This window comes from Lepidochelys kempii, chromosome 1, assembly GCF_965140285.1.
Source record: "Lepidochelys kempii isolate rLepKem1 chromosome 1, rLepKem1.hap1, whole genome shotgun sequence".
NCBI lineage: Eukaryota > Metazoa > Chordata > Testudines > Cheloniidae > Lepidochelys > Lepidochelys kempii.
The window spans coordinates 201853577-201878267 of NC_136380.1; the positions used below are offsets into that span (position 1 = coordinate 201853577).

General features: G+C 42.4%; 1 protein-coding gene across 8 annotated transcripts in view; it reads right to left on the reverse strand.

Annotated features, from left to right (window-relative positions):
* Nucleotides 1-24691, reverse strand: part of ZBTB20 (zinc finger and BTB domain containing 20) — a 669002-nt gene that overhangs the window by 237237 nt on the left and 407074 nt on the right. For all 8 annotated transcript variants that reach the window (XM_073308823.2, XM_073308794.2, XM_073308802.2 and 5 more), the window contains one exon: nt 625-717. The gene's annotated coding sequence lies outside the window, so the exon portion shown is untranslated. The remainder of the gene's footprint in view (nt 1-624; nt 718-24691) is intronic.

Genomic DNA, 24691 nt, shown 5'->3' on the forward strand with positions numbered 1-24691 from the left:
TTGCACGAGTTGGAACTGGGCATTGTGCAGGCAGACACTATGCAAGATTCCATCACTCAACTCTGCCAACGCACCTTAGTCCTGACCTGCAGTCTCCCCTGCTATTCAGTCCTGGGCTATTCACACAGTTCTGCGAATGCATCTCAATCAATCCTGTTCTGCAGCACCCCTGGCTACTTCAGTCCTGTTCTTGCCACACAGATCTCCCAACAAAACAGGTTTGTCTTACAACTCCCCATGCTATTTCAGAAATGGGCTTTTACTGAGACATGACTGACAATCATGCCAAATTGCGTACATTAATGATGTGAAGCAGACATACAATAGACTAGTCAAAGGCCTAGACTGAGACCAGAAAACTCTATTCCCTTCTGCCTTAACCTAAATTTGAACCCAGGTTTTTTCAGGCAAAAGGCTACTGAATTAGCCTGTGTAGCTGATGCATAGGTACAGACAGATACTGTAGGTACACAGATGTCAGGCATTCAACCGTTCCAACTGGATATGGTTAGGAATGTATTGCCAATGGCTTTTCTGGTGTGAATCAACAGGTGGCTTGGCACCAAGATGACTATTTCCTTGTGGTTTTCACCTCTGGTTTCAGGACAGAAAATGAGATGATACCTTTTCAATGCTGCATGTCAAGCCGGCTATATGGAAAGCAATTCCAGCCAATTCTCTCTCTCTCGCACCGTAGAGGAAAAGTGCCAGCCACTGCTGCTCTTGCCATCAATCCACAATGCAGATGTTGGGAAAATGCAAAGAAAAGGGGGTGGGGGAAGAAGAAACAATAAAATACACAAATTGAGTTTTGCATACATAACAACCAGAATATATAATTCCCACTTCTACAGAACATAGCATAAAAAGGTAAAAGCACCAGAAAGAAAACAAAAATAAAAAAGTTGCTCGTCTGACAATCAAAGGTTTTCCTGAAACTGACAATTAGAGGGATCAGAGTAACAGCCGTATTAGTCTGTGTTCGCAAAAAGAAAAGGAGTACTTGTGGCACCTTTGAGACTAATTTAAAATGGTTAGTCTCAAAGGTGCCACAAGTACTCCTTTTCTAATTAGAGGGATAATTTCAAAACAATTTATGCATGAATAACAACAAAAAAAACCCCAGACTTTATTTAATATGATAGGATACTTTTTTAAAAAACACAATATCTTGGGAAATATACAATACACTTAAAGGGACACCTGTTAAAAGAATACAACTATTACAAGAATACATTTTGCAGTCACTAAACCAAAGTATAAACAGAAACATTATACCCCCACCTCCAAAAGCGTGTGCATGCGTGCACGTGTGTGTTTTCTCAGAAAAAAAATAGGCACAGTATTTGAAAAGAGGCTGGTACAAGAAGTTAACCTGTTCTGAAGGCCATGAACTAAACCCTTCAATCAGAAGCCTCTTGAAATTTTGGAAGAATTTGGATTCAGATCCAAACTTTAACAGACTGAACTATAATAATTCCAGCTCCAAACCCCCTTCATTTTTTGGAAAAGTGATGAACTGAATTTTATAGCTTGCTCTCTGTCTCGGACACCACTCTTTGTGCATGTCTTGTTTTCATAAACCAAACACTAGTGACATCTACCTCTTCTATGACATGGATGAGATTTTTAAAAGCTCTCAGCATTACTCTGCTCCAATTGAAGTCTGTGGTAAAACTCCCATTGACTTTAATGGGAACAGAATTTGGCTAATGCTGAGTACTTTTGAAAATCTCACCCCATACATCTATCTGATTACAACAATCTCCGAGGACCTGGTGTCTGTTACAGAGTGATACATGTAATGTAAAGCTAAGTTGCAAAATATTTTATTTCAGAGGTATTTTGTAAGAGATGATCGCCAGAGTACAGCGTACTCCAAAAAAGAAGTCAGGACTAGAAAAAGACTAACCTACAATGTTTCCTCTGGTAGATCTGAATGCCCATTTATATCACAGAATTCTGTAGTTAGACCCTTTTGAGCAATGATTCGGAAAGAACAGTCAGCTAAACCATGCCTTTCAGATCAAGGCTTTGAAAGTGAAGCATGTCTCTCCTCTGTGGTGACAAAGTGTAGTAGTAAAGTGTACAAAATAAATATGGCCACCAGCCAACATAACGGGTCCTTATTCTTCAGTCCACAAAGTGGGATCATAAAGAGCAGTGAGAAACTTTCCTTGACTGGCAATTATGGAAAATATGATCCTTTAGGATCACACTCCACACACTAGTGTACCTACAGAACATAGCCCTGCATGATTAGGTGATACCAAAGCATCTGCACTAATAGTGACTGAGGAGCCAAGTCAGGGAAGGCAGAGTGCATAGGGCACTGGACTGGCTGGCAGGTTCTGTTCCTGGATCTGACACTGACCTGCAGCTTGCTCTGGGGTAAGTCATTTCACCCTCTCTGAGCCTCTATTTCCCAGCTTGCCCTCTTGTTTATTTAGACTGTAAGTTCTCCAGGGCAGGGACTGTCTCTCACTAAGTGTTTGTACACTGCCTAACACACTGCGGCCCTGATCTTGGTTGGGGCCTTCAGGCATTACAATAATACAAGTAATAACAATAACAGTATCTCTTCTCAGACAGCAGCCAATACCGGACGGTGAGAGGAAGAGAAAATACAACCCAATTGTGACAACACATTGTTAGCTGAACAGTATTATCCACAGGTGAAAAATACCTTTCTGTCATAAAACTAACCAGCCCTTTTAAAAATCCAGCCACCATATTTGATACCAACAGCTCCTGCATAAGCAAAATACACTACATGCTGAGTGGTCAGTAAGAGTGGCCTCATGTTTTGTGTTCCAACTCACTAGAAGTGAGAGATCAGAAGTGGGGGATCCCATGATTCCACTGTTAGAGGGGAAGACATGGCCGGCCCATGAGTTGCTGAGGTTGCAAAGGAAAAGCAGCTTTTTGACTTACTTATGCTTAAACCCAGTGTTGTTGAAAATATAGTTCCTTTAACTGTTTCTAAATAATTCATGCTATTAATTTAATATTGTGACCCCTTCTTAGTACTTGGCTCTGTGTACTAACACTGCATATACTGAAGAGTAACTGGAGATTCTGCAGTGTACTGAATGCCTCATACTTGGATTGCATCAAGAGCTGATATCCATATCCACATGCCCACATATCTGAGGCAAACAAACACGGCGTGCATGGAAGATATAAAGGAGTACTTTTGTACACAGCTCCGTATCTAGCGGAGTGCCACAGGGGTTGGTCCTTGTGCCGGTTTTGTTCAACATCTTCATTAATTATCTGGATGATGGTATGGATTGCACCCTCAGCAAGTTCGTGGATGACACTAAACTGGGGGAAGAGGTAGATATGCTGGAGGGTAGGAATAGGGTCCAGAGTGACCTAGACAAATTGGAGGATTGGGCTAAAAGAAATCTGATGATGTTCAACAGGGACAACTGCAGAGTCCTGCACTTAGGAAGGAAGAATCCCATGCACTGCTACAGGCTGGGGACCGACTGGCTAAGCAGCAGTTCTGCAGAATAGGACCTGGGGATTAGAGTGGACCAGAAGCTGGATACGAGTCAACAGTGTGTCCTTGTTGCCAAGTGGGCTAACAGCATATTGGGCTGCATTAGTAAGAGCACTGCCAGCAGATCAAGGGAAGTGATTATTCCCCTGTATTCGGCACTGGTGAAGGCACATCTAAAATACTGCGTCCAGTTTTGGGCCCCCCACTACAGAAAGGATGTGGACAAATTAGAGAGAGTCCAGCAGAGGGCAGCAAAAAATATTAGGGGGCTGTGACACATGACTTATGAGGAAAGGCTGAGGAAACTGGGCTTATTTAGTCTGCAGAAGAGAAGAGTGAGAGGGGATTTAATAGCAGCCTTCCATTACCTGAAGGGGGGTTCCAAAGAGGATGGAGCTCGGCTGTTCTCAGTGGTGGCAGATGACAGAACAAGGTACAATGGTCTCAAGTTGCAGTGGGGGAGGTCTAGGTTGGATATTAGGAAAAATATTTCACTAGGAGAGAGGTGAAGCGCTGGATGGGTTACCTAGGGAGGTGGTGGAATCTCCATCCTTAGAGGTTTTTAGGGCTTGGCTTGACAAAGCCCTGGCTGGGATGATTTAATTGGGATTAGTCCTGCTTTGAGCAGGGGGTTGGACTAGATGACCTCCTGAGGTCTCTTCCAACCCTAATCTTCTATGACATGCTAATCTGGCTATGGCACATGGACACAAGATGTTTGGAGAATCTTTAAGAACAGTAAAAGGAAAGCAAAGTTCTCTTCCCACTCATACCAACATTATCCTGCCACTGCTACTCCTTCTAATGTTTTCTGGCAAACTCCCAATTTTCAGTCTTACTGTTTGCTTGAGAGAAGCACTCAGAGGAGACTGTGGTTGTCTTGCTCTTGGAGAAAAAACACACCAACTTGTGTCTCAAGATAATGGTTCAGGGGTTGATGGAGATTGAAGGAACAGGAATGATGGCTGTACAGGGTATGTCTACACTGCAGTTATACTGACTCGGGGTCATGGGTCTAAGATAAGGGGCAGTTTAATTGTGATGTAGATGTTCGGGCTCGGGCTGCAGCCCAAACTTTGGGACCCTCCCATCTCACAGGGTCCTAGAGCCTGGGCTTTACACCGAGCCCAAATGTCTACACCACAATTAACAGCCCCCTACCCCAAGCCCTGCAAACCTGAGTCAGCAGGCATGGGCCACTCATGGGTTTTTAATTGCAGCATAGATGTACCCAGGAGGTACAAGAGCTCCCCACTGACTAATCCACACAGGTAATTGCTGTTGGCATAAGAGGAAGATGAGCACTATACCCAAGGCCAGCAGAAGGAAATGGATTAGGGTGTAACAGGTAAGCCCAGAACTACATGATTCAGGTTCCAATTTAGGACAGCCTTTGGTTGGGACCAGCTGCAGGGAGGGCAAACACACATCTGGATGCCCTAGGAATGCAGGCAACCACCACCAATAAAACAGCAGTTCTATGCAGTTCTCCAGCACAGTGAGTATAATGACATCATTTTCTTAAGTATGCCATTGGCTGTGAGAGCATAAGACCCTGCTTTACTGATCCTCTACCACTGATGTCAAGAGGTTTCATGGGAAACCACTTATTATTATGGTTTAATAGGCTTATTTTCAACCACATGCCTGAAAGGCCTTTAGACATTCCTTCCACTGCCCATTTCCACTATAGTACATGGAACTGATACAGGCTCTCGCCTAGCTCTATAAATGACATTATAATTTTAAATTAATCATTGCTGTCCCACGCACCATGTCACCGATTTGTTTATTTTAAAGAATAGCAAGTGCTGAGTGCATAGGATCCTGTTCTACACAGAGATGAGTATGAGCTGCTAAGTTTGAATCCAGAACCATATTTGAATTTCCCTAGAGCTTGGGATTGTTCAGATTCATAGTTTTGGATTGACCTGGTACAGAGATACAGGACAACAAAGAAATTTGGTACCAGATCTGAATCTCCTCAATATTCAGGGTGCTGGGTAGAGCTGAGTGAATAATCTGCAGTAAATTAAATACCTGAGAAATTTTACATTTTGTTTCTACTTCACAGAATGGTCAGCAAAAAGATGGGGAAGTTGTCTGTTATACTAAATTATTTGGGATTTTCTTCAGTGAAGGAAGTCTGTGGATTGTTCAAATTGTAAATTGCAACTTGTGCTGCATTGGTGAGTCATGTGGTATTGGTTTGAGTCTCCAATTGGGTGATTTACAAAACTAACCAACCTCCCCAAAAAGCTAATTGAGAATTGCATAATGTATTGTTAAAATTAGCAGCACACGCTAACTGACAGAGAATGAACTGCAAACATTTAATTCAAAATTAATTTTTGGTGAATAGCTGGGCACCTGAATGAAAAATGTTTTTACTACAATCTTCATGGAAAGTGAACAAAGTCATATCAAAATTCCTTTTCAAATATGAATGAATATCAACTAACTTCCTCCCTGCACACTATTGTCTCAATTGAAGTGTGTGGATCTGGGTTTTGCTTCAGGACTCTAATTCTACCATTATCTGGGACCTAGCAAATTGTGCTGCACAGGCAGGACAGAAGAAACAGTAAGTTACAAGAGAAGGTGAATGCCCCCATCCACGGATTTATCACAAGGGGCTTGAAGTGAGATTGAAGGAAAGGAGTGAGAAAGCCAATGGTTCAGAATGGATGATAGGACAGAGAGAGACTTTCATAGAAGAGGAAACTAATAAACAGGATCTGAAATATGCACAAAGCTAGTCTCACTACATCCAAGAGGAGACGAGAGGGTTGGAGAGAATGTGCCTGAGCCTTGTCTCTTACATTTTATTCATTGCTCTCTGCTTGACGGTCCATCTGCCTCTGGTCTACTGGGTCAAGGTTTGGCATTAGTGCTTTTTAAAATTATGATTTTAAAAACTGAACTGAGGGAAATGAATGCTAAAGAATTCTGCATATGCTAGAGAGTCTGGTTCTAATCTTCAAAGTCCTTAATAGGTTATACAGACTGACTATCCTAGAGGCTTCCCTCTCCATCTGCAACTCACCAAAACAGCTAAGCTCAAAGGGAGAAATTAATCTCATTACTGAAAAAACACACAAGGCCCAATCCATCTGAGCCCTTCATGTGGGGCTTGAGTAGAGCCAAGGATTGTGCAGGCATTGAATACTGAAGCGAATTTCACCCAAAAGGAGCACTGTGGCTGACGAATCCCCGGATGAAGCTCTCGGTAGTGAGTGCCAATGCAATCCGGAGAACAGTCTCTTTACTGTGCAATTCCTTTGCAGAAAGTATCTGAATGTACACTAGACGGAGCACATTCAGAGCACGATGCAAACTCCATCTTTTTGCACAAGTCTTCCCCAACAATGAAGGCTTAAGAATGTCCTGGTTTCATTTCTCATGCACAAATGTCGACGGGGAAAAATTAAGTAACAGTGACTGAAGCAAGGGGTACAGATGAATTTACAGACACATTTAAGGTGACACTTAAATTTTGTACATACCATGGTATCAAAACATACTGATGCTGATGGTATCAAAACATACTGTACATAGGTAAGCTAGATAAAGATACTATAGTGATGAGTGCATTAGAAATATCTAAGATAGAGAGATGGTTCATCATCCCCTTGATAACGTCAGCAATACACAGCTAACTGGTAACTGTGATTTGGAACTGTAACTAGCAGAAATCTCAGTCAGGGTGGGAATGATCATGCAGGAAACACTAAAACATTATTTTTGATGTGGAGCACTGGGAAATGCTACCACCAGAGATAAGGAGGAGTTTGAGCATCAGCAGTTTAGTCTCCTGGGAGAAACCTATATTTGCTCATTTGTCTGCCTCTTTTTTCTGGGAGGGGGACAGAGTGGTAGGAGAGGAGGAAGACATCTTTCCTGTGGCAGCAAGGAACGCTGAAAGTGTCTGCATTTCAAACTTTGCTAAGAATGTATCTTTTGTTCCTTCTCCTGCTTTGTTTCCCTTTAATGATAGCTTTGTTATAAATCCCATTTGTGAGCAGCTCTGATAAATGCAAATTTTAACTTGTAAGCAATACTTTTCAAAATACTACTACATTTGAAAATGAAAATATAAGAGCCTGAGGCATAAGATCTTCCCCATGCTACTCAACTCTCCAGTGTACAGTACTGCATGCTATTATTATTGTTGAACAGCATGCCAGGTTCTTGGCACTGTACACATCTACTGTACAGGGACATACAGCCTGTGCCCCAAGGAACTACCATATGCGGGGGTGGGGGGTGCAGAGCAAAGGGTATCGCATCAACAATAGTTGCTGGAGGCAATTTGTCTGTGAAGCTCAGGACAGCAGAATGGCTCCGGGAACACTAGGGAAGTACACAGAGGTGTTGAAGACGAATGATGTCATAGTTGAGCCCCTAATGCACCCAACCATAATCTCTCTTTATCACTTTGTGCTCAGGAATTTCAAGTACTAAAATTCTGGTAGTGCTTCAGACGGAAAGGTTTCCTGTACTGTTTTCCGCCCCACACAGTCAGAGTTTGGCTGTATAATTAATATAGGCATGCAATAGGGTTCAAACACATATGACAGTGTGTGACCATCAAAGCAGTATGGCCTAGTGGCTAGGGCACTGGTCTGGGAGTCAGGAGGCCTCAGTTCTGTTCCTGGTTCTGCTGTGTACCCATGGGGAACATACTTCATCTCCCTGCACCTCTATTTGCCCTCCCACCCTGTGTCTGTCCTATCTTCTTAGACTGTAAGCTCTTCAGGACAGAGTCTTACTATCTGTTTGTACAGTGCCTACCACAACAGGACCATGATCTCAGCTGAAGCCTCTAGTGTCCACTGCAATACAAATAATAATCAATGGTGGTCCAATCTTAAAGTAGGGGCAATAGGCTAGTTTTGTATTTTGACAATCATGGGAAAACCAATGGTCTTATTAATTTATTATAATAAAACTAAAGTGTAAGCTTGTTGTTTCTATCTCTTCAAGCCCAGTTTTAAAAGGTAGAAAACAAGTGGCCAGCATGGTCTTGTACAGTGGCAAGGCAGATCCCAAGATACTCTCAGCACTATCGGGCCCCTGCTTCCAAGGACCAACCCCACTTGCCCTCCCAGCAAGAGAGAAGTACCCGAATTAAAAGAGGAAGAACTCCTTAACAGAATGCTAACAGGTATATTCCCAATTCTCTGCACAGGGCATTAGCCAGGAAACCCTCATTAGTGTTAATGGGAAGCGCATGGCTAAATTGCAGCCCATTCAGTTACCAATATGAGCCTAAGGCATGTCTCTAAAGCACTACAGAAAGTCTGTGTGATTGAAGGAAAGAGGCCTCTTTGCACTTGTTTTGCAGTCCCCATGGATCTCACGCTCCGTACTGGTTTTATGAAGGGGGGGGGGAGTCCTTAGAACTGGATAGAAAATAAACAATACAAGAATAGAAAATGAAACAACTCCACAAACTCTTCACCTGCAACAAGTAGCACTGAGGGCTGGGCCAGGGGACTTTTCAGAGCATAAATGTCTGCCACTGGCAGGAAGTTTAGTCATGTTTTTAAAACAGTGCTGAAGATGTGCCCCATTACATGTTGAGATGAAGCTCCCTGGGTACAAAAGGATGGTTATTCTAAGCTCCTGTGTTATTTCTCAGAGACATTAACAAGGCAGAGCAAAGCATAAACTGAGAAAGAACAGTACAGACAATTCCTCTAACAACCCATATGCTGGACACTTCTACTAACATAGGCCTGATCCTGCATACTTCACTCACCTAAAAGTTTCACTGAAGTTTTAAACTCAACCTGCTTGTATTTTCCTCTGGCTGCTACTCCATAATTGGCAAACGCATATTGCTCTTGCTCAGGACTAGGAGACACCACTCACCATTCTGAATGTCCATTCCCCAGAGGCTAAGTCTCACCCCCAGCCACCTGCTAGTGGACAGTCACAAGTTTACAAACCATGCTGATCACTGGCAATGTGACCATAGCACATCCAGGGGTTTCATTCGCAGTGAACAAACCCCTTAAGACGTGAATTCCCCCACCCATCCCTCCCATGCTTAAGCTAAAAGAGCAATTATTATAATTCAAAATAAAGCTGTTTTCTGCTGGCTGTCTATACTTATTGACCATCGCTGCTGCCTTACCAGTAGCACCATCAGTGTCCACAGAGCTCCCGAGCCTCTTTATTTTCCCTCTGCTGCTTGCCTGCCTGAAGCAGTGTTACCAGGTGGCTAATTACCCCTGCAGACCTATTCAAAAGCCTTCTAGGGTGTATCAGGATTGTTTTAGGCAAGTGAAAAAAAATAAACAGGTTCAGGTGTTCTGGGGATAAAATAGAAAATTGGGCTTACATGAAATTCTGGTTGGAGGAAGAAAATACTCAGTATATGCGGGGGTGTCTAGAAACAATGCTGAGGTGATGGGAGCAATATTTGGAAGTGGTAGATAGTTACTCCTGGTGCTGGCTCACTCTCACAAGCTCATTACAGCAGAGTAACAGATTGACATGTTTCAGAGTAGCAGCCATGTTAGTCTGTATCCGCAAAAAGAAAAGGAGGACTTGTGGCACCTTAGAGACTAACACATTTATTTGAGCATGAGCTTTCGTAAGCTAAAGCTCACATCATCGGATGCATGCAGTGGAAAATACGGTGGGGAGATTGATATACACAGAGAACATGACACAATGCGTGTTACCATACACACTGTAACCAGAGTGATCACTTAAGGTGAGCTATTACCAGCAAGAGAGCGGGGATGGGGTGGGGGAGGGAACCTTTTGTAGGATAATCAAGGTGGGCTATTTCCAGCAGTTGACAAGAACTTCTGAGGAACAGCGGGGGGGAGGAATAAACATGGGGAAATAGTTTTACTTTGTGTAATGACCCATCCACTCCCAGTCTCTATTCAAGCCTAAGTTAATTGTATCCAGCTTGCAAATTAATTCTAATTCAGCAGTCTCTCGTTGGAGTCTGTTTTTGAAGTTTTTTTGTTGAAGAATTGCCACTTTTAGGTCTGTAATCGAGTGACCAAAGAGATTGAAGTGTTCTCCGACTGGTTTTTGAATGTTATAATTCTTGACGTCTGATTTGTGTCCATTTATTCTTTTACATAGAGACTGTCCAGTTTGGCCAATGTACATGGCAGAGGGGTATTGCTGGCACATGATGGCATATATCACATTGGTAGATGTGCACGTGAACAAGCCTCTGACAGGGTGGCTGATGTGATTAGGCCCTATGATGGCGTCCCCGAATAGATATGTGGACACAGTTGGCAACGGGCTTTGTTGCAAGGATAGGTTCCTGGGTTAGTGGTTCTGTTGTGTGGTGTGCAGTTGCTGGAGAGTATTTGCTTCAGGTTGGGGGGCTGTCTGTAAGCAAGGACTGGCCTGTCTCCCAAGATCTGTGAGAGTGATGGGTCGTCCTTCAGGATAGGTTGTAGATCCTTGATGATGCGCTGGAGAGGTTTGAGTTGGGGGCTGAAGGTGACAGCTGGTGGCGTTCTGTTATTTTCTTTGTTGGGCCTGTCCTGTAGTAGGTGACTTCTGGGTACTCTTCTGGTTCTGTCAATCTGTTTCTTCACTTCAGCGGGTAGATACTGTAGTTGTAAGAACGCTTGATAGAGATCTTGCAGGTGTTTGTCTCTGTCTGAGGGGTTGGAGCAAATGCGGTTGTATCCTAGAGCGGTAGAGTCTTTCATAGTGTAACTGGAGGAGGATTGGAACTTCAATGAAGGGTGTTTCTGGATGTTACTTGAGGGATTGCAGAGGTTATGGGTTCTAGTTATCACTGCAAGGAGTGACGTGATTTCAGGTTAGGGGGTGTTGGCTGCTGTTATTGGAGGATGAATTAGGGGTTATTAGAAGTGATTTGGGGGTATTGAAAAGTAGGTGAGTTCTAAGTAGCATGACTCACTCCCCTCCCACCCACCAATTGACCTTGAAGGGAAAACTACAGAGAGGACCCAGAGACACTCCAGCAGGTAGGGGCTGAAACAGCAAAGCAGAGAGGCATGTGGTCAGGTAGAGAACTTTCTAGAGTATTGACTGAACTTTCTCTGAATTGCACTGATTGGTTGTTTGCTCTAATCTCTCCCCGCAGTCTTTTCACTCCACAGCTGCTCCCTTACTATCTTCTCCCCCACCCCATTCCCCTCACCTTCCCTTTTTTCTCATTTAGCTGATCTCTTTTGAAGTGCCCACTCCCAAAACAACAACTGTGGCACTAAAGTGAAGTTTGCTGCCATCATATAGTTCACTCTGCTTGTGTGTTATACCTCTCCCCCCACCCTGCATCTGTCTGGTCAACTTAGATTGTAAACTCTTTGGTGCAAGGATGATCGCCTACTGTTTTTGTACAGTGCTCAGCAAAATGGGGTTTCACTTTTGGTTGACCCTTAGGGTTGTGTAAGAAACATGATTAATAATAAAAACAGCTGTTGAAGGATCTTTGCCTGCTAATAGTGTACCAGCAAAGCGAAGGGGGAGAGGAGAATAAATGCAATAGAATAGATGTTTATGAATCAGCTTTTCTGTTTGTATTTCTCACCCATGCCAAAAATAAATGATGGACCATATTCTGCTTCCCTCGTGCTTCTCCACTATGTCAATAGGGTTACACAGGTGACTGGGAGCATTTGGATTGAGTTTCAAATCCATTTTATGAAGTATGGGGGAGGCAAGGAGAGAGGACGGGAAGGTGTGGATTCTGAACCTGCTCCTATGGGTTTGGCCCATTTTCCAGTTCCGGTTTGGAGCTGGCTGAAATCTTGCCATAGCAGCAGTTCTCATAAGATTTTTGTCCAAGATTTTCACTATTTGGAACTGAACTCTCACAAGATTTTTGGCACCATGAAATCTAAATCCAAACTGTTTCCAATTCATCCAGCCCAGCTTCCACCGTAAACCTAATCTTTCTCGGGATCCAAACAGTTTTGACCAGAACTGCTTGTAAATTTTCTGGAGCAGCTTTTTTTCGTCGGAAAATGCCAGTTTGTTGGAACTGAAACTTTTTTTCATGGAAACATACAGGTTTGAGGAAACCTTTGTTGTGACGGGGTGCTCAAGTCCAGGATTGAATTTCTGGTTGAAAGCAGAGAACAAGAGATGGAGAGGACCCTGACCCTACTCTGCCTGACTGGGAGCAAGAACAAGTGAGGATGTGGGTCTCCCACATTCCAGATCAGGACCCTGATTACTTGGCAAAACAGTCACTCTCTCTCGTGTGGGAGTGGGTTCTCTTTATATCTATAATTAAATATTCACTGAGGAAACAGCAAGAGGCTGACTCAATAGTGCAGTGGTTAGGGCACTCACCTGGGATGCAGGAGACTTGGGTCTAAGTCCCTGCTCTGTCTGATTCACTGAATATGGAATGAAAACAAATTCCCAAAACTCAAAATTTCTCTCAAAACAGAGCTCTTGTTTTTAAGCCAGCCCTATCCTCAACCCATTTCCACTGTTTCATACAGCTTGCCATAACACCGCCTTTGACCTCACATTTTACAATAGCCTCTTCGTGGGATACATAATTGTGTGTAAATATATGAGCTACATCAGACAAAGAAAGAGAAGAAGCCCAAAAGGAGGGAGGGGCAGGGGAGGTAAGATACCTACCAAGCTGTTTGTCTCTAAAGTGTTGCCAGTCGTGAAAGGACTTGACATGCTAATATCCGTTCATTCAGACTCTTACAGACATGCTAAGAGCGTGACGGCTGGCAGGCGCTGCATTTAAGTGCTGTTACTGAGGCCCCCAAATATTGACAGAGTTCCAGATTCTAAGAAACTATTGATGTATGCAGCCGGCCGCTGCTCCAGACACCTCTCAGACAGAGTCTTTAAATGTCACAGATTAATGAATTTTCATGAAATGGAGAGTGAGAAAAAGAATAAAAAAAAAACAAAAAACAAAAAAACCCCCACAGCATCCACATTAAATCAACTTTTATCCTAACACAAAACTCTGCTCCAAAGGGTAGAAATCACTATTAGATGGTATAGGATCATTATAGTTAAAGAGGGTATAGGAAGGAAAAACCCAAAGATCTATGAGACTGGTGTTTCTCAACCTTTTTGATACTAGGTACCAGCTTACTGCCTTCCTAAACTGTGTGAGGGAGATCTCCGGGTCCAGCACCGGTCCATGGACCAGTCATTGAGGAAACACTGTATTAGATCATCACATACATCCTTAATGCAAAGGCAGGATTTGAGATGATGATGGTTTTGCAAAACCACAACCAGGGATGATACAGATCTGGGTCTCCCTTTACCCAAACCCACGAAGGAGTAGGTTCAGTTAAATGGTTGCCATTTTCAGTGCAAAAGGGCTTAAACTGCAAAATCTGCATCTGGATTTCGGACATTAAGATAGAGAAAGTTTTGGTTGAAGCCCCTGTTTACTATAGGTACTATACTAGATCTTAAAGAAGAAGCTGTATAAAGTTATCTGATGACATGAAATGTCATGCGATAACAAGTATGCTGATTATTTTTCTTTCTGCATTTATACCGGTGAAGCTGAATACGTATGAAAGAATTTCAAACACCATTAAAATGTAATAATGCAAAATGCAGTCAGCACATAAATGACAACCCTATGCATGAGACATCATTTTAAAGAAGGGGAAAGTGAGAGGATAATGCACACAAAGGTAAAAATGGGACACTTATAACCAAACTACATTAAAAATACTGCTTTAATGAGCGCCTCTACGTACAGTACGTTGGAGTCGTGGATCCACATGCTATTTGTTCCATTGTTTACAGAAGCACAGATGTTAATTCCTGCCAGGCTGAATTGTCCTTATTCCCCCCCCCCCCCGCCCCTTCAAAAAAACAAAACAAACTTTCCTTGTAGATTTCCATTGAATGTGGTGACACCTAGTGGGGTGTGGGAAGAGATGTTCAGCTACGGGCTAGCTTCTTCCCTCCCCCAACCCGTTTGCAGGGTCACTTGATAAGACTTGCACAAGAAATGAGGTGCTGCCCAGGCCAGAATCACCAGGATTTAAACTGAGGTCCTGAGATGCTCAGAGTGTATTTCCAAAGCAAATGAAGCTCGTTATTAAAAGCCACCCATCTGTTAAGGGCAGTTTTTCCTCACCCTGGTGTGCTGTGTCACTAAAAGTAACTATATCAGACACACTGCGGGTGGAGGGAGGTAGGCTTAGTCACACATGCTACAAGCTAGGTAGCTGGGTATGATTTACACCCAGGGATAGTATCCTAGACTGGAGAGTAGTCCCTTCTGTGGGGAGAGAGAAAGTGAGCAAGCTAGCAAGTAGCAATCCATAAGCTTCATTAACACAAGACTTTATGGTTCTCCAGTTCATTTTCAACTGTGGGAAATGTGAACTCTCTGCCCAGAAATATTCATGTCAACATCCTCTATCTCTTGGCCATCTACAAGTTAATTTGAAGAAGAGGAAAATATTCAAATGAGGTTTTATTGTCACATCATTTTGCCAGTCAGGTTATTTGTGACTTACTTCCCCCCCTCCCCCACTCACTATACTGAGCGCTAACATGAAAGGACTGTCACATGCTGTTGCCAAAGCAAAATATTTTATTTTTAAACCAAAAAGCTCCCCTTCTGATAAGTCAGATGGAAATTGGTTTATGATCTTTCTGATGTTGAACTCCTACTACTGGCATCACAGCATCGCTTTTAAGTAGCATGGTGGCCCTTGGAAATCCTTCTGCACTTAAGAACAGTTTGTTTGCAGCCTTACCACCTCAGTTCTGCAGCCCTCATTCCTGAGCACCTCTCAACTGCTGTTGTACTGATCCAAGTAAATTTCCCTGGAATGGCATCCAATTCTTTACCATGGTCCATCCATTCATTCCCATCATCCATTCCAAAGGGAGGCATTTAAACCACTTACTGCCACCTAGTGAAGCTGGTTAGATTTCAAACAGGGACTGGTGAAGTTACACATGGAAATTTCAAAATTGTGTGTGTGGGTGGGGGGCTACAGCAGCCACGTGCCAATGTACTGACCTCCTCCCCAACACTGGCTGTCAGCAGGGTTTAAACCAGGATCTTCTGCAGTGCTTCCAGTGCAAACCTCAGCTGCTTGAGCTAAAGACTAAATCCAGGAGCTGGCATGAGTAGCGGGCAGCTCTCCTCTGTGGATCAGCCATGGAGAGGGGAGACGAAACACACATGGAGCAGTGGGTTACACTAACGTGCATTTCATATGGCTTTCAGATAACTGAGCACTCAAATAGGTGAGGAGGAGGCAATGTGTCCAGGTGTTCCTCTTTAAATACTTCATTAATCATTAAAGAACAATTAAATACAGATTTTTCACAAGGGATCCATTTAAAACATGGTTGAATACTTCAGTACTTCAATATTCTTTCATTAGTTCAAACAACCACTCAAAAGTCCTGTCTCCATTTGTCTCTCTCTCTCCCACAGGAACTGCTGTTCTGGATCAGACCTAGTGGTCCACCAGCCCAGTATCCTGTCTCCAGCAGTAGCCAGCAACAGATGCTTCAGAGGAAGGCACAAGAGACCTCATAGTAGGCAGATATGCGTCTATGCAGGTCTCATCCTACTCCCCAAGAGAGACTGGCTTCCGCCTTGAAGCAGGAGGTTTAATAAATTGTCCAGAATTTGATAGCATTAACTATTGTAATTCCACAGCATGCATCCGATGAAGTGAGCTGTAGCTCACGAAAGCTTATGCTCAAATAAATTGGTTAGTCTCTAAGGTGCCACAAGTACTCCTTTTCTTTCTAGGTATTCTTGTTATTCATAGAGATGTTTTATTCTTTTCTGACTCTTTCTTGCTCACTCATTCTCAATCAGTTGCACTGAAATGTATTTTCCCTGAACTCTGCCTAGTCTGAGGCTGCGTTACAGACAGTACAGCACACTTCATTCCCAAGTCTGTGCTGTGAAATGACAGGCCTATCACAAAGGCCATTCTGTGATGATCTCTGTCATCACAAATGTTGAATGTACCACTGGGCAATGCAAGCGCTGTCTCCTCAATGATGGAGTTGTACAGGTTTGGGTTTCAGATGGAGCTGTTTGCAACAAACATCCATGGGAAGTTTGTCTGCATCGTCAGGAGAACATCATAAAGTGGGGTTAAACAGATTTTTAAAAGCAACAGAACTGGAGGTGAAAAGGGTGATTGGCGCAACTTTTTAACTCACTTCAGAAACAGTGGACGATTTTTCAATGAGCTTTTGGCATTTTGATCAATTTAGGGCTGGAATAAGTCTTGTGACTTATCCAAGCTCGTGCAAAGAATCTCTGGCATATCATCGTATTGATCCCAACATCAGGCCGGCTCCCAGTCCTTTCTTACAACCCCTAGATGAGCTCTCACTAAATCTCATTGCTGTTTTGTCTGAACAACAACTGTGCTAAAATCAGTCCTCTCTTCTCCATCCCTATTGCTATAACGCTGCATCAGCAGAAGTGTGTTGGGGTCCTAGGACAGGAATAGCAGAGGCTGCTGCTGGTGAGGATTGAGGGACATTGGTGGAGCTGTGTGGAGCCAAAGTGTAGTATGGAGTGTTGCAGGTCAGGATATGTACACAAAACAACCCGCACAGAAAGTAGCAGGAAACAAAGGATTACCGAATCATAGAAATTAGAGACCTCATTGGTCATTAAATTCAAACTCCTTCACCTCGTTTAGGATTATCCCTGCCTATGCTATCTATCTCTTTTGTTGTCTCTGTATCTCTCCCATCAATGAATTCATTCATTCCCTGTAATCAGCTCTGATTAGAGTTGTTTAACATCAATCTTTTTTCTTTTCCTTTCCTCCCCCTCCTTTTTGCTATAGAAAGATCTCAATCAACTTATGCACACCCCTGCTTGTTAAAAGTTGCACCACTCCTGCTGACTTACTGCTCTCTTAATCAAAAAGGCAGGAGGAAGCAGTTGGTATTAATTCTTCTTTTCTTTTTTTTTTAAACCACACAAATGTCAACGTCCTAAAAGGATGTTTGGCATAGCCGAATTCAGTCATGTAATGTACAAAGTCGGCATGATCAAAAGGTTGCAGGACTGCCCACTGCAAAAGAAGAGGGAAAAGGAGGAACCTGGGATCTCTTCTGAAGTGTTAGAGAACACATGAGCCAACTCTCGTCGCTAGAAACACTGTTTCTAGTAACAGTAGAGAGAGGCCTGAGACACAAAATGTAGGTCCAGATCCCAATGACTGCTAAATCTACGGGTGTTCTGATCCAGCTTTTCCAGATTGAATAAAAAGGGGGATTTATGTAGCTATGGTACTGTGAGGATTTGTTTTTGTTTTCTCTGTATTGCACCTTTACAGTTGTAAGACCTCTGTCTGTGTGGAGAGAGCAGTTGTTTTGTCCTCGGTGTTGTGGCACGTGCGCGCGCACACACAGAGCCCATCAATGGGTTTTATATTGGCACTTATCATTGTACTACTTTTGTTTCTCCTTGTCATTCTTTTCCTTTTTCTAACAGTCATTTTGGACTGAAAGTTTATCAATGGCTTACTCTCTGGTGATGGAATCATAAAATAAGTCGACTGGATGTCAGGTTATTTTTCTTCAGATTTTTTGTTTTATCATTTTTCTCCCCACAGATCTTTTTAAATGATTCCTTGGAAGCTTTAAGTGGAAAATAGTTTCCCTACTGAAATTTTCAATGTATATATTTTAAACGAAAGTGGTGTTAATTTTGTGCTGGCGAAAGACACTGGAGTGACAGCCTTAGAGAATGAAGCTTTTATATTTACAAGTTATGCACAGTGCCAGTGTAAACTTCCTTGTGCTGCTTTGTCACTGGGCACAGCTACATAGAGACCATATCTTGAGAAGATGGCATAGATCAGCCTCCTTGGCCCTCTAATCCTTGGTTTCTTTGCAGAGAATGCCCATGAGTTTAAGTGTCAACTGTGGTGTGGACACCTGTTGACTGGGAAGTGGAGTGAGACCCACCAAACTCATTTCACAAGGCAACCAAACAGTAACAACTTTTTTGATCACTACCAGTGTGGTCGTGCTGGTTAAGAACATCTCTAGAGATGGAAAAAGTCTGTTTCCCGTGACAGATCCCCTGAACTTTTCTTTTAAGTGCCATCTCATGTGCAAACTGGTTTGTTATTGTATTGTACTATGCTCACAAGAGCTGGGCTGCAGGCATTCATTTATTTCCCCTCCTTTCTGATACAATGTTCCTGCTGTTTCACCCACACCACATTTGCTCCATTTTGCTCAGCTTATGACAATTTTCACACTTTTCTGCAGAAGTTCATCAGCAGAAGAACACTTCAACTGTCCCACAGGCTTCAGCCAGATGCCTGAGCTCTCAGAGGCCTTCTAGAAACATTGGTGGTCAGAATAGATTGTGTTAACCCTTCAGTGAACCTGGATTCAGTTTACCAGCCAGAAGAAAAATTAGATGGTAGACAGGAGAGCTCTCTGTCAATCTCCATTTAGTACAAAAATCTTAATTATAGACAGATTTCAGTCCCAGAAGAGCAGCCAGGAGCTTGTGATTAATTCCCCCAATAGCAAAATGGGAATAATAATCAGAATTTGGAATCAATTCCCAAAGGGAAGAGTCTCTGAATTGCATGTCACAGAGATTTGGGATACATCCCCAGAAGCGAAAATATCTTCTTGGGAATTGGTAGAATGGGATTAATGTCCTGATAATAGAATATTTGAACAGCAATACTCAAATCTCTAATAAAGAGAGGATATGGATGCTACCATTTATATTGTTTCCAAGTCTCTTCGTTTCAGCAGACAGATGACAATCAAGCATGAAAAGCTATGCTAGCCATAAACAAGTCACTCTCTGGGAAAGGCGGTGTTGCCTAATGGATAGAGCCCTAGACTGGAAAACAGGAGAGTTGGGTTCTATTCCTGCCTCTATCACTGGCCTGCTGGGTGACCATGGCTAAATCATTTCAATTCTCTGTGCCTCAGTTTCCTCATCTCTTATTAATGGGGATGATGATACTTATCTCCTTTGTATAGTGCTTTGAGACCCGCAGATGAAAAATTCTGTGTAAGAACTAAGTGTCGTTATACATTTGCTTATTTTACATGGGAAAAAATATCAATCTGAAAATAGTACTTTGTTTGTTTAAAATTAAATGGTGTGCAAAGCAAAAGTGATTTTTATTCTCAAGGAAATGCCAAAATGGTAGTGGGAGGGGCAAACAACAAGACCCTGAACATATTTTGGGGAAAAAACATCTTTTGTAAAGTTCCTCACAATGTACTGAAATGACTAATTATTTGCCGGGAACAAAGACAACAAGGGGGCTCTGCAAATTTCCTTTTTCTTTTAGGTTTCAGAGTAGCAGCCGTGTTAGTCTGTATTCGCAAAAAGAAAAGGAGTACTTGTGGCACCTTAGAGACTAACAAATTTATTTGAGCATAAGCTTTCGTGAGCTACAGCTCACTTCATCGGATGCATTCAGTGGAAAATACTGCATCCGATGAAGTGAGCTATAGCTCACGAAAGCTTATGCTCAAATAAATATGTTAGTCTCTAAGGTGCTACAAGTACTCCTTTTCTTTTTGCTTTTTCTTTTAGTTTCTGTAATATATAATTTCCTTTGTTTTCCTCACAAATTGGTGACTAATTTTAATGACCATGAGTCACACCTGAAGCTACACATAAGACAAATCTACCTTTGCATTTTAAGGTGTATCGTATAATATAGCAAGCTTCAGGCTGCAGCTGATCACTGCAAGCTTCAGTAAGGAATTAGTCTACGTGCCAGAGTTTCAGTATTGCACAACTGGCTCCTTGCACTACTGAGGATGGAACACCTTCCCCAGAAACACCCAGTATTGGTTACTTCAGAGGTGGAATCCAGATTAGAAGGACTGACAGTCTGCTCCAGAAGGGTGAACACTGTGTTCCTAATGGATCTGTTAAGCCTTTAAAAATATTTCAAAACATGTTTTAAACTTCCCAAATTGTAGACGACCCCTTTAACAAATGTTTAATGCCATGCTTGGAGTGTTCAGTGCAAGCACACAAGCCAGCTGGGGTTCCCTACTAGTCTGCACCCCCCCACAAGCCACTCCAGTCCATAACTGTCCCAGGATCAATTCCTAATTCTCAAAAAAACATAAAATGTGCTGCCTCTGCCAGAAGCCATTAATCATAAACTGCCGTTGCTTTCATTTTACTAGTAAGCCCATCTTCTTGTTCAAATCTCTAATTTTCCACAGTGACAGAGCAGTTCTCTATACATCACTCAGCTCCACCGGCTTCCTAGATATGCTCAGAATTAAAAAATACAGTCAAGCCCATTCAGCCTCTTGCTCACTAAAACGTGTGTCTTCTCCTGATTTTGAAAGACGTGAATTTTCCTTTTCTCCTGTCAAAGGTGCGTTTCCTTCCCCACAAAGAAAACAGATCAAAATGTAACCAGTCATTCAGCTTTCTCTTGCACCTGTATATTGCTCCTACAGAAGAGGGTAAATGTTATGAAATAACAAGGTATCACTGAACAGACTAAAAATACTAATATTAATAAAGTAAAAACAGCCATAGCATTGCCCAACCCAACCAGCATTCAGAATGGAGACTCCAAGATGGATGGAAAGGAAATGTTCACACTACTCACTCTCATAGGCAAGCTGGAAGTCTCACACTGAAGTCACAAAACGATACTGATGAGCTTGTATATATTAAAGACAACCCATCACAGCTCATTTTAAGTTACTAAAAAAAGAAACAAAACTCCTAAACGTTGAAAGCCAGTATTATCATCTGTGATTCTGTCTGCTACTAAAAGTACAGTTATGTGGCCTAATGGTTAAAGCAGGGGACTGGTGGGCAGGACTCTTTGGTTCCGTTCCTGATTGTGTGCTGCACTCACAGTGTAACTTTAAGAAAGTCATTCACCAATCTCTGCCTCCGTTTCCCCATCTTTAAAACAAGTATCAGAATCCTTCACAAACATTAATGATTTAAGCCTCACAATCTCCCAGGAGAGCAGGTCACTATCATAACCTTCTTTGGAAAATGGAGGAAATTGAGGCACCAAAAGGTGAAGTGACTCACCCATCGTCACACAAGTTAGTGGCTAAAACTGTCGTGGAACCCAGAAACAAAGATGATGGGCCCATTAGAAGTGCGATATATTAGACAGGCAGAACGATACAGATTTTAGAGGAAATAGCCTTTGCCTCACATCATTTTCTGACAAAGTAAGTTACAGACTCTACAGCCTCTTTACATCCAGAATCTGGAAGGTTATCCCATTGTGATTTCTTCAGTGAGAAGTTGTGTGTGCGGTATGTACATGCATATGGTGTTTATAAATTGTTTTTTAACTTAAGATATTTTATTCATTTTTCCACATGGCACAAGTAGAACACACATCTTTGTTGGATAGACACCAATACAGTAACATAACTTTACATCTCAGGCACTCAAATTCTGCATGAGGAAGGCTCCACTCAAGGAGCTGGAGTGCTGAATAGAGAATATGTATCTTCAGGCACTCAGCACCTCACAGAAGGTGCTCAGCACTACACCGATTCAGTTGCCTATTTTGCACAAAATTTTAAAAAATTGTGGCCACTTTCATCATTATTAAATGTAGAGATGTGGCCCATGGAAATGACAGATCCCAGCATGCACTGCATTATCTTGACCCCACTGTGTGGGGGGGCCTGATGTCTGCATGGGCTGCACCTCTACATTAAATATGAGGCCAGCCACAGAGCATATTTGGCTCAAGGTCATCAATTTTCCTTCACCTGCTTTATATTTACAACCTAGTCTTTGACAACACCAGTGATCAGAACCAGACACCAATAATGGGGTGAAAGAAAGGAACAGCAGCAGCTGCCTGGTTCTTCTCAGAATGAAAGGGTTAAGAAGCTGGCCCAGTAACTTTTGGACCTATAGCACCCACCCCTCAGTGTGCTGGACACTATTTGCATTCCACTGACAGGCAGATTAGGTCACTCTAATGGATTCACTGAGAATACGTAACAGACAGCAGTGGGATAATATGTTTACACACACTACAAGGTATAACCCTTTCTCATGTAAATGGAAGCATGCGGAGCTTAATCCTGGCCCAGAGAGAAGTCTGTCCTTTCAATGCAGACTTTCATGCCTCATGTTTATACAAAGTTGCTTATTTAATTTCTACACTGCTCTTTCATTTAAACTGTGCCGCTGTCTCAGGTGTCACTTTAAGAAGCAGAGACATCGGTTTAATTGATTTTCCAGGCCAATGGATGCCATAGATAGCACCAGAATAAAAATAAAAAAATATTTGTAAATGATGGAAGTGTTACTAACTTAACTGAGTGGTTTTTACATAAAGTTTTACATGACTAGATGTCATTCTGTTTAATTTAAATGAAATTTAAGAATGGACAAATTGGTCAATTTAAAATAAATAAATATGACTTGTATTCCTACTGGTAACAATTAGCACCTACTTTTCACCCAGAGAGCTCAAGGAAATTTACAAATGGTGTAATTATCCCTGTCCTAACAGTTGAGGAAACTGAGGTGAAGAGAAGCTAAGGTCTCAATTTTCAAGTGTACACCAATTTTGGGTGCCTTCATTTTTGGGTGCCCAACTTGAGACACCAAAATTAGGCTCCTGAACACTGAGGCACACAAAATTAATAGGCACTTGTGAAAATTTTGGCCTACATGACTTTCCCAGGGTCGCATAGTCATTGATCAATCAAGGATTCTCAGTTAGGCTTCCTGACTTATACGATAACCAATGGCCCACTTCACCTCCTTGATAAAAAATAACAAATATCCTTCAGCCTTCACTTACCCCTTGAAATAACCCCAAACATTAATTTTAATGTTTGTGCAATGTGTCAGACTGACAGATCGGGAGACTAGGACGTCTTCTGTTTCTTATGAAAACAGGGATGCAGGAGCAATGCACATTTCCTTACCCCCTCCCGTCCCCTAAGGGTGAGAGTACATTTCATTTTAAATGGACCATTCAATTTTTGTTGAATCTCCCAGTGAGAGAGCCCATTAGTGGTGGTGGAGGGGGATGTCAGCTGTGGATAGCTGTCCAGTAGGAGACAACTGAAACCAATAAAATCAATTCAGAGAGGCCACTGAATGACCTTTATTTTGGTTAGTGTCACCTGTGCAGCAGAAAGGGAAAACAGGCAGATCATATCCTGGTCATTGCCCCATCCATCTCTTTTTGAGAAGATTTGAGGAATCTTTGCTCTCAGAGTATGCGAGGATTGATATTGTGAGGCAGGGGATGAATGGAGGAGAAATCTTAGCTCAAAACGTCCTAACATTCATCAGTTTGACTTTGGCCCTATGCATTATTTCACTTAAAAAATTGTTTAATTCCTTCCTCTCAGTTGCATCAGATCACACTTCTGTGAAGCTCTGATTTCATGGATTAGACACAACAAATCCTGCATCTTGGCAGGAGGTTAGACTAGAAGACACTTGTGGTCCCTTCTAACCCTATGGGTCTATGATTCTATGAGCGCTCAGTTTAGTTATGAATCCTTTTCTCATATTTTCTCTATCTCCTCTATTGTCTCCTTCCCAAGCAGCATGTCACTCATGGGACTCCAGGGAATGACTTTAGTGAGGCATGGTATAAATAGGAAATGCGCTGTACTGGGGTGGATCACAGAAATGGCACAGTACATTTATCTTCACATGTGCAAGGATGTACATCTGTAAATTACAAGTGGGAAAGGTCAGATATGTCAGCTATGATGGCAACAAACAGCTTCACTAGTGAGCACAGGCATGTTCTTCTTTTGCTGCTCCCAGCGTGCTTCAGCTTCCTGAGCCACACTGGAGAAAAGACTGTGTTTCCTCCACTGGAGCATTAGGTATACCTGTGCATGCAGCCTTGCCTTATATCTTGACATTCTCACCTCTTTTATCCTTCTCCCCCACCAGTCTGGAAGTTGCACTGCTTTTCTAAGCACTAAGCTAGTACCAATTGCAAGGGTGGAAGATAACTGTCATTTTATGGAACTGCTCACTACACAAGACTCTGAAGAGATTTATTATTTATAGGCACATAGATGAAAACATTAAGTACATACATATGGGCATGCATACCCTGGGGGGGAGGGGCAATTACTGCTAGGCAGTAATTTCAGCCTGAAGTTCCTATGACTTAAATAGCCACTTGAGCTCTGCTCTTGCAGTTTACGATGTCAATAGAACCCCTA